Source organism: Rattus norvegicus, chromosome 1 (genome assembly GCF_036323735.1).
Source record: "Rattus norvegicus strain BN/NHsdMcwi chromosome 1, GRCr8, whole genome shotgun sequence".
Taxonomy (NCBI): Eukaryota; Metazoa; Chordata; class Mammalia; order Rodentia; family Muridae; genus Rattus; species Rattus norvegicus.
This window is the reverse complement of record NC_086019.1, coordinates 112,710,823-112,721,603: the sequence shown is the minus strand read 5'-3', so window position 1 is coordinate 112,721,603 and position 10,781 is coordinate 112,710,823. Positions and strand designations below refer to the sequence as shown.

Genomic DNA, 10,781 nt, shown 5'->3' with positions numbered 1-10,781 from the left:
TTGAGACTGCTGGGTGGAGACATTTGCGGCCAAACAGAGCTAACCTCAATAGTGTGCCTTGAAACGAAAGGTCACTTGATGACATGTATGTGGCATTGTGGAATCGGCCATGAGTGTCATACTAAGGCTTGCATCTAGGCCCTAGATTCTATGGCAATTTGAAGTACAGATTCTGCTTTTTGGGAATGAGTTAACAGAGTGTAGACATGCAGGAAATGTGAAATGGTTTGGACATGGTTTGTTCTTGTTTTTTGTTTTCTTTGCTTTCTCTTTGACTTCACTTTAGTTTTTCAAATGCTAGATGTTTAAATAACAGTTTACTTGTAAGTGTATATACATGAACACTATTGTTTAATGTCTCATAGAGGAAGCATTTATGTGCATACACAACTTAGAGAATGAAAAAAGAACTTGCCAGGAGCCTGCTCTAAATTTCTCAATTTCTTCCTCTGAGATCAAACCCCTTCTTGCTCTCACCATCTGTTCCCTGATTTCTTTAGAGTTCATATCTTACATGTGCCCCTCTTCCAGGCTAACAGTGCTTCAAGTGCAATGGGTAGATATGTAACCAAATATCTAGGAAGCAGGGGACAGTGGATATAAGTTTCCTCATATTTGAAATCTGGCCATTCACTGGCTCTGAGGGTGCTAATCCTTCCTGTCCCTTTAACCTGATATTTGGGTATGCTAATACTCTCTGGAGAAGATAAGGGAAGTGGGACTTGGTTGTACCTCAGGGTCAGAGTGTGAGAGCAGCATGATTGAGGCCCTGAATTCCATCCCCAATAACATGAGAGAAAAGTAACAAGGTGTGGAATCGATTAGCTCATTCAATGTTACTGCTTTTCTTCTTTTGTCAGTTACTAGGTTTCAATCAGCAATATGAGTGCAAAGGAAAAAGCTATGTAAGATAGATAAAGTATTAAAATTTCATTCTGCAATTTTGCCTAGAAAAGTATGGTTGTCACTTGCCTAGGGACCTGTTTTCTTCTCCCATGTTGTGTTCTGTGACAACACACTTAGAATGGACAGATCTCAGTGTGTCAGATCAGCCACTGATCAGCAAGATTCTATTACTTTACTGCCCATCAGCCAGAACTCTTTTACTGAATTTATATTCAGAAATGCAGCAACACAGTGAAAGGAACAGAACCAGGTCAGACTAATAATTCCAAGAGGTTCTCTCTCTCTCTCCTCTCTCTCTCTCTCTCTCTCTCTCTCTCTCTCTCTCTCTCTCTCTTTCTCTCTCTCTCACTATGGGGGTATGTGCTATGTATATGTACACAATTGCATTATGTGTGTCATAACAAATGTGTGTAGTTTACATATTTTCATTGTACACTTGATCATAATACAATGAAATTTAAGCTTTCTTTTGCAAAACATGTGTTTTCCTTATTTTTACTTCTATACCTTCATTGTGCAGTTTTTTGAAAACATACCACTTTCACTTTAACCTGGTATTTCTGTGGATTTCTGAATGTGGACTCAGTGACTGCTGTGGTGAGAAGAGTTTGTCAGATGCACTAGATCTGGAGTCAGGCCATTGTGCAGTGCCTGAGTCACAGGAAAAGCAATGGATATTGTTACACAGTGCACCATCTCTCCAGACCCACATTGTGTATTCTCATAGATCAAAAGCAGGTAATTGTTTTCACTTGAATGTGAGGAAGAAGTTTCTAACAGATTCATCCCAAAATGCATAGCTTCACCTTAGGACATCATAATGTTTACGTACTAGGATGTTGAGATTTTAAACAAATGCCTAGGCTGTCCAGACACTGCCTGAACCTGAAGGGAATCGGACAACAGTTCTCTGCACCGAAATCCCGTGAGAGGGAAAGTTAAACCTTCACAGGAGCAGATATGCCTGGAAAGACAGAAGAGACCACACTCAACCAATATTTCTGACTCCAGAGGAAAACACCTAACACCATCTGGGACTCCAGTGCACGGGGGCTCCCGAAAAAAGGCAGCCCAGACCCTCCTGGTTACTGCCCTCACCTAGAGCTCAAAAGCAGCCCTCAACGAACAACTTGAGCTGCAGGACCACAGGTAAGACCAACTTTTCTGCTCCAAGCGACCTGCTTGGTGGACTCAGGACACAGTCCTACAGAAACAGCTGAAGACCAGAAGACAGGAAAGACTACACGCCCGAAAGCAGAACACTCTATTCACATAATTGGATGAAAGAAAACAGGAAAACAGGTCTATAGCACTCCTGACACACAGGCATATAGGACGGACTAGCCACTGTCAAAAAGAGCAGAACAAGGTAACACCAGAGAAAACCTGATGGCAAGAGGCAAGCGCAGGAACCCAAGCAGCAGAAACCAAGACTACATGGCATCATCGGAGCCCAATTCTGCCAATACCCGAATATCCAACACACCAGAAAAGCATGATCTACATTTAACATCACATTTGATCATGATGCTGGAGGACTTCAAGAAAGACATGAAGAACTCCCTGAGAGAAAAGCAGGAAAACATAAATAAACAAGTAGAAGCCTACAGAGAGGAATCGCAAAAATCCCTGAAAGAATTCCAGGAAAACACAATCAAACAGGTGAAGGAATTTAAACTGGAAATAGAAGCAATAAAGAAAGGACACATGGAAACAACCCTGGATATAGAAAACCAAAGGAAGAGACAAGGATCCATAGATACAAGCATCACAAACAGAATACAAGAGATAGAAGAGAGAATCTCAGGAGCAGAAGATTCCATAGAAATCATTGACACAATGGTCAAAGAAAATGTAAAACGGAAAAAGCTACGGGTCCAAAACATACAGGAAATCCAGGACTCAATGAGAATATCAGACCTAAGGCTCATAGGTATAGAAGAGAGGAAGACTCCCAGCTCAACGGACAAGTAAATATCTTCAACAAAATCATAGAAGAAAACTTCCCTAACCTAAAAGAAGAGATGCCCATAAACATACAAAAAGCGTACAGAACTCCAAATAAATTGAACTAGAAAAGAAACGCCTCCCATCACTTCATAGTCAAAACACCACATGCACAAAATAAAGAAAATTAAAAGCATTAAGGGAAAAAGGTCAAGTAACATATAAAGGCACACCTAATAGAATCACACCAGACTTTTCACCAGAGACTATGAAAGCCAGAAGATCCTTGACAGATGTCATACAGACCCTAAGAGAACACAAATGACAGCCCAGGTTACTGTATCCTGCAAAACTCTCATAAAAATTAACATAGATGGAGAAACCAAGATATTCCATGACAAAACCAAATTTATACAATATCTTTCTACAAATTCAGCGCTACAAAGGATAATAAATGATAAAGCCCAACATAAGGATGCAAGCTACACCCTAGAAAAAGCAAGAAACTAATCGTCTTGGCAACAAAACAAAGGGAAGAAAAGCACACATGTAACCTCACATCCAAATATGAATATAACAGGAAGCAATAATCACTATTCCTTAATATCTCTCAATATCAATGGACTCAGTTCCCAATAAAAAGACAAAGATTAACAAACTGGATATGCAATGAGGACCCAGCATTCTGCTGCCTACAGGAAACAAACCTCAGAGACAAAGTCAGACACTACGTAAAATAGAAAACAACTGTCCAAGCAAACAGTCTGAAGAAGCAAGCTGGAGTAGCCATTCTAATATCGAATAAAATCAATTTTCCACTAAAAGTCATCAAAAAACATAAGGAAGGACACTTCAAATTCATCAAAGGAAAAATCCACCAAGATGAACTCTGAATCCTAAATATCTATGTTCCAAAATACAAGGGCACCTACATACAGAAAAGAAACCTTACTAAAGCTCCAAGCATACATTGCATTTCACACAATAATAGTAGGAGATTTCAACACCCCACACTCATCAAGGGACATATCATGGAAACAGAAATTAAACAGAGACATAGACAGACTAAGAGAAGTCATGAACCAAATGGACTTAACAGTTATTTATAGAACATTCAATCCTAAAAAAAAAAAAAAAAAGGATATACCTTCTTCTCACTACATCATGGTACTTTCTACAAAACTGAAAATATAATTGGTCATAAAACAGGCCTTAACTGATACAGAAAGAGAGAAATAATTCCATGCTTCTTATCAGACAACCATGAGCTAAAGCCGGTCTTCAATAACAATAAGGGAAGAACACCCACATACACATGGTAGTTGAACAATGCTCTACTCAATGATAACCTGGTCAAGGAAGAAATAAAGAAAGAAATTAAAAACTTTTGAGAATTTAATGAAAATGAAGGTACAACATACCCAAACTTATGGGACACAATGAAAGCTGTGCTAAGAGGAAAACTCATAGCGCTGAGTGCCTGCAGAAAGAAACAGGAAAGAGCATATGTCAGCAGCTTGACAGCACACCTAAAAGCTCTAGAACAAAAAGAAGCAAATACACCCAGGAGGAGTAGAAGGCAGGAAATAATCAAACTCAGAGCTGAAATCAACCAAGTAGAAACAAAAAGGACCATAGAAAGAATCAACAGAACCAAAAGTTAGTTCTTTGAGAAAATCAACAAGATAGATAAACCCTTAGCCAGACTAACGAGAGGACACAGAGAGTGCGTCCAAATTAACAAAATCAGAAATGAAAAGGGAGACATAACTACAGAATCAGAGGAAATTCAAAAAATTATCCGATCCTACTACAAAAGCCTATATTCAACAAAACTTGAAAATCTGCAGGAAATGGACAATTTCCTAGAGAGATACCAGGTACCTAAGTTAAATCAGGAACAGATAAACCAGTTAAATAACCCCATAACTCCTAATAAAATAGAAGCAATCATTAAAGGTCTCCCAACCAAAAAGAGCTCAGGTCCAGACGGGTTTAGTGCAGAATTCTATCAGACCTTCATAGAAGACCTGATACCAATACTATCCCAACTATTCCACTAAACTATTGAAACAGATGGAGCACTACCGAATTCCTTCTATGAAGCCACAATTACTCTTTTTCCAAAACCACACCAAGACCCAACAAAGGAAGAGAACTTCAGACCAATTTCCCTTATGAATATCGACGCAAAAATACTCAATAAAATTCTGGCAAACAGAATCCAAGAGCACATCAAAATAATCATTCACAGTGATCAAGTAAGCTTCTTCCGAGGCATGCAGGGATGCTTTAATATACGGAAAACCAGCAATGTAATCCATTATATAAACAAACTGAAAGAACAAAACCACATGATCATTTCATTAGATGTTGGAAAGCATTTGACAAAATTCAACACCCCTTCATGATAAAAGACTTTGAAAGAATAGAAATTCAAGGCCCATACATAAACATTGTAAAAGCCATATACAGCAAACCAGTAGCTAACATTAAAGTAAATGGAGAGAAACTTGAAGCAATCCCACTAAAATCTGGGACTAGACAAGGCTGCCCACTCTCCCTACTTATTCAATATAGTCCTTGAAATTCTAGCCAGAGAAGTCAGACAACGAAAGGAGATCAACAGTATGCAGATTGGAAAAGAAGAAGTCAAAATATCACTATTTGCAGATAATAAAGTAGTATATTTAAGTGGTCCCAAAAGTTCCACCAAAGAATTATTAAACCTGATAAACACTATCAGCAAAGTGGCTGGGTATACAATTATCTCAAATAAATCAATAGCCTTCCTCTACACAAAAGAGAATCAAGCCGAGAAAAAAATTAGGGAAACAACACCCTTCATAATAGACCCAAATAATATAAAATACCTGGGTTTTAATTTAACCAAGCAAGTAAAAGATCTGTATGATAAGAACTTCAAGCCTCTGAAGAAAGAAATTAAAGAAGACCTCAGAAGATGGAAATATCTCCCATGCTCCTGGATTGCCAGGATCAACACAGTAAAAATGGCCATTTTATCAAAAGCGATCTACAGATTCAATGCAATCCCCATCAAAATACCAATCCAATTCTTCAGAGAGTTAGAACAATTTGCAAATTCATCTGGAGTAACAAAAAACCCAGGATAGTTAAAACTATCCTCAACAATAAAAGGTCTTCTGGGGGAATCACTATCCCTGAACTCAAGCAGTATTACAGAGCAATAGTGATTAAAAACTGCATGTTATTGGTACAGAGACAGGCAGATAGACCAGTGGAATAGAGTTGAAGACCCAGAAATGAACCCAAACACCTATGGTCACTTGTTTTTTGACAAAGGATCCAAAACCATCCAATGGAAAAAAGATAGCATTTTCAGCAAATGGTGCTAGTTCAACTGGAGGTCAACATGTAAAAGAATGCAGATCGAACTATGTTTATCACCCTATACAAAGCTTAAGTCCAAGTGGATTAAGGACCTCCACATCAAACCAGATACTCTCAAACTAATAGAAGAAAAGGTGGTGAAGCATCTCGAACACATATGCACTGGAGAATATTTGCTGAACAAAAGACCAATGGCCTATGCTCTAAGATCAATAATTGACAAATGGGATTTCATAAAACTGCAAAGCTTCTGTAAGGCAAAGGACACGGTTATTAGGACGAAAAGGCAACCAACAGATTGGGAAAAGATCTTTACCAGTCCTACAACAGATAGTGGGCTTATATCCAAAATATATAAAGAACTCAAGAAGTTAGACCGCAGTGAGACAAATAACCCTATTTAAAAGTGGGGTTCAGAGCTAAACAAAAAATTCACAGCTGAGGAATGCCAAATGGCTGAGAAACATCTAAAGAAATGTTCAACATCTTTAGTCATAAGGGAAATGCAAATCAAAAGAACCCTGAGTTTTCAACTCACACCAGTGAGAATGGCTAAGATCAAAAACTCAGGTGACCGCAAATGCTGGGGAGGATGTGGAGAATGAGGAACACTCCTCCATTGCCGGTGGGACTGCAGACTGGTACAACTATTCTGGAAATCAGTCTGGAGGTTCCTCAGACAATTGGACATTGAACTACCTGAGGACCCAGCTATACCTTTCTTGGGCATATACCCAAAAGATGCCCCAACATATAACAAAGACGCATGCTCCACTATGCTCATAGCAGCCTTATTTATAATAGCCAGAATCTGGAAAGAACCCAGATGCCCTTCAACAGAGGAATGCATACAGAAAATGTAGTACATCTACACAATGGAATATTACTCAGCTATCAAAAACAATGCCTTTATGAAATTCATAGGCAAATGGATGGAACTGGAAAATATCATCCGGAGTGAGGTAACGCAATCACAGAAAAACACACATGATATGCACTCATTGATAAGTGGCTATTTGCCCAAATGCTTGAATTACCCTAGATGCACAGAACACATGAAACCCAAGAAGGATGACCAAAATGTGAATCCTTCACTCCTTCTTGAAAAGGGGAACAAGAATACCTTTGGCAGGTAATAGGGAGGCAATGTTTAGAACAGAGGCAGAAAGACCACCCATTCAGAGCCTGCCCCACATGTGGCCCATACATATACAGCCACCCAATTAGATAAGATGGATGAAGCAAAGAAGTGCAGTCTGATAGGAACTGGATGTAGATCTCTCCTGAGAGACACAGCCAGAATACAGCAAATACATAGGCGAATGCCAGCATCAATCCACTGAATGAAGATTGGGACCCCCATTGAAGGAAACAGAGAAAGGTCTGCAAGAGCTTGAATGTGCTCAAGACCTCATATCAACAACAATGCCAACCAACCAGAGATTCCAGGGACTAAGCCACTACCCAAAGACTATACATGGACTGACCTCGGCTCCAACCTCATAGGTAGCAATGAATATTCCAGTAAGAGCACCAGTGGAAGGGGAAGCCCTTGGTCCTGCCAAGACTGAAGCCCCAGTGAATGTGATTTTTTGTGGGGAGGGTGGATGGGGAGGGGAAGCACATATAGAAGGGGAGATGGAGGGTTTAGGGGGATGTTGGCCTGGAAACCGGGAAGGGGAATAATAATCAAAATGTAAATAAGAAATACTCAAGTTAATAAATATAAAAAGTGCCTAGAACCCTAATCCCGAAGATTTCAGTTGGAAAGACCCTTTCTGATTCTGCCCAATGCAAAATATATGTGCAATGCCAGCAGTTGGACATATACAGCAGGCAAATCATGAGTGAGGCCATCTGACACTATGCCGTTAAACTGTGTCAGACTGAATAACCCTTATGTCTTTGTATTTCATATTTGAGCATCTCCTCAAAGCCTATTAGGTCACTTTTAACATCTGATTTACATCATGGCACCAATACTACACTGAACTTACTGGTCCTTCTCATAACGCAATATTTCACATGTGACACTGGAAAATATGTGTCAAGAAACATGGTGAGACACTGACTTTGATCAAGACAAGAACTGGACAGGTTCACTGGGTTCTGTAGCTGCCACCAACACTCCAATCTCAACTCTAGGCTTAGAACTATTGCACTACAATGAGCTTCTTACATTAGAACCTGGGGACATGGCTCAGTAGGGAGAGTGCTCCTGTTTCAAGCACTGCTTTCAATTCCAAGCATATCTGGAGTCTGCAATAGTGCCCATTGCCTATAACAGAACACTGGGAAGTAATTGTCAGCAGAATAAGCTCAAGATCCTCCTGTGCTATCTAGGATGTATGGTCTAACCTAGTTCACATAAGACTTTCCTTTAGAATAATATAAAAATATTAGTGTTTTCAAAATGGGAGTTTTTCATAACTTAACATTTCCTTTTCTCCAATTGCAGGACTGTAGCCATGTCACCATTCAGAACAACATGGTGACTGTCACAGATTTGAGATGAATCAAATTCCACAGACTTTCATCAGTGGGAATGTGTCTCTCTGTGTATGTGTGTGTGTGTGTGTGTGTATGCCTACATATATGTCTCTGCATGTGTTTATATATATGTGAGTATGATATATGAATGTATGTATAATGGTGTATATATCTGTGCATGTTCAATGTGTGTTATGCATGTTGCTTCAATAACATGCATGTTACACCTGTGTCACATATGTTCACTGGTGTTTGGAAGGTTCACTGTGTTCATATATGGTACCCAGAAGAAAATAATGATATATTGTCTACATAAAACTTATTTAAAGATAGAATAATATATTAGGAGTTCATGGAAATTAGAAATTGATTTTGTCATATAACATATTTAATAATATGATATGAAAATAATTTTTTGACCATGAACCAGTATGTGTGAAAAGACCAGTACATCCAATATTGGTCTCCCTTACTTGCCACAGGCAGTGATAGGAGGGATAGGTTTTAATGTCAGCATCCACTAACCAAATGCAGAAGAGAAATGTTTCAAAGATCCCAGAAATCCGGCTATATTTTTGCATCTATTCAACAGTGTTGCCCTGGCTTTTTGACGAAATAAGAAAATTTTCTGACTCAAGTGAACTGTCTTTGCTTTCGGATTGACATACTTCTGAGATGAGTCTACCACCAACATTCACTTTCTAATACAAACAGCATGATATGATGTTCCACTAGATTCTCATCTATATGCTCATCTAGATGCTTCACTATAGTCTGGTCCCCCATTATAATGGAAACCTGAAAAATCTGTTTTTCCTGGAAAATATCCTATCGATGGGTGTTTCTGCTGGGCTCCCAGAAGAACCATTGAGGATGCTGTTTGAGGTTTATACCATTGAAGTCGTGAGTGTTGAACTTCATAGTCACTGTATATTGAAAGTGCGGTACATCATAGGTGTGAAAGGAGCTTTGGAACATAGTGACCACCTCTCAAGCCCTGGAAGACCAGAGGAGATGGCTACAGCTCTATGGAAGTTGTCACATTTATATCATATAAATAAGATGAGGAACTCTTCCTCTAATTCTTATACACCATGTCAGTCACTCCGTTTGTCCAGTCCTGCAATCAATATGTCCTGATGGCCATACTCCAGACTGACCTATCTGGCCACAAAAAACATAATACACCAGGAATGTCTGTCTGGCCTAGACAGAGTAATGTACCTACCTGAATGTTTCGTATAGCATGCAATTTCCCTGGAATTTTAATCACTGCACCACTGAGGCTTGCATCCACCTCACACAAAGTTACTGTCCTGCACAAGGAATGACAGGACAAATTCACTGTTGGTGACAGACTGACACAAAGAAGCTATGACCTGTGTTGTGGTTTGCCTTGGAGTTCTCTCTGAATTTGTAAAATAAAGGCAAGAGCGCGAGATTTCGGCAGAGGGAGGAGTTGGGAGCGAGAGGGGAAGATAGAAAAACTCAGGAGAGGTTCCTGAGAGGGGGATTAGATTCAGAGAATGGGGTTAGAGCAGACAGTTGGCACAGGAGGAAAGAAGAGAGGGCAGTTGGTGGACAAAAGAGATTGAGCAGAGTGAAAGTAGGCAACATTGAGCCAGTAGAAGCTGAGCTGAGCCAGAGAAGACATTGTTAGAAGGCATTTGAAAGTGAATTGGACCCCAGAGTGAGAAGACAGTTGGTGACAGTTGAGCCAGTAGAACCTGAGCAGGGGGGGGGGGGGGGGGAAGCATTGAACAGTTGTTATAGTTTGCAGCTGTTAGTATTGGAAAAAGTGGGAAAGGGACTGTTTAAGCACACGTTGGGGAACTGAGAGAGGATGAGTTGGGAGAAAAGTTAGAGGAGTCAGGGGAGGGAAAAAGGAAAGAAGCTAGAAGAGAGTCGTCGTGGGAGAAGGAGAAGCTGGAGACCTGGCAAATAAAAGGTGCAAGGGATGAGGGATTTGGGAGCTAGGAATAGGACAGTGTAGGGTGGATCTGCCCAATCTAGACGCTAGATTGTTTTCATATTCATTGAGTTGTGTTTTCTTTGTACGGGCCAAT

At 39.8% G+C, this 10,781-nt stretch overlaps 1 long non-coding RNA gene across 1 annotated transcript in view; it reads right to left on the bottom strand.

Annotated features, from left to right (window-relative positions):
• The window catches only part of LOC134483291 (uncharacterized), an 81,711-nt gene extending 71,277 nt beyond the window's left edge, over positions 1 to 10,434 (bottom strand). Inside the window, exon 1 of the long non-coding RNA XR_010060110.1 lies at positions 9,944 to 10,434. This is a non-coding gene — a long non-coding RNA (uncharacterized LOC134483291). The remainder of the gene's footprint in view (positions 1 to 9,943) is intronic.
• Between the last annotated feature and the right edge of the window lie 347 nt (positions 10,435 to 10,781).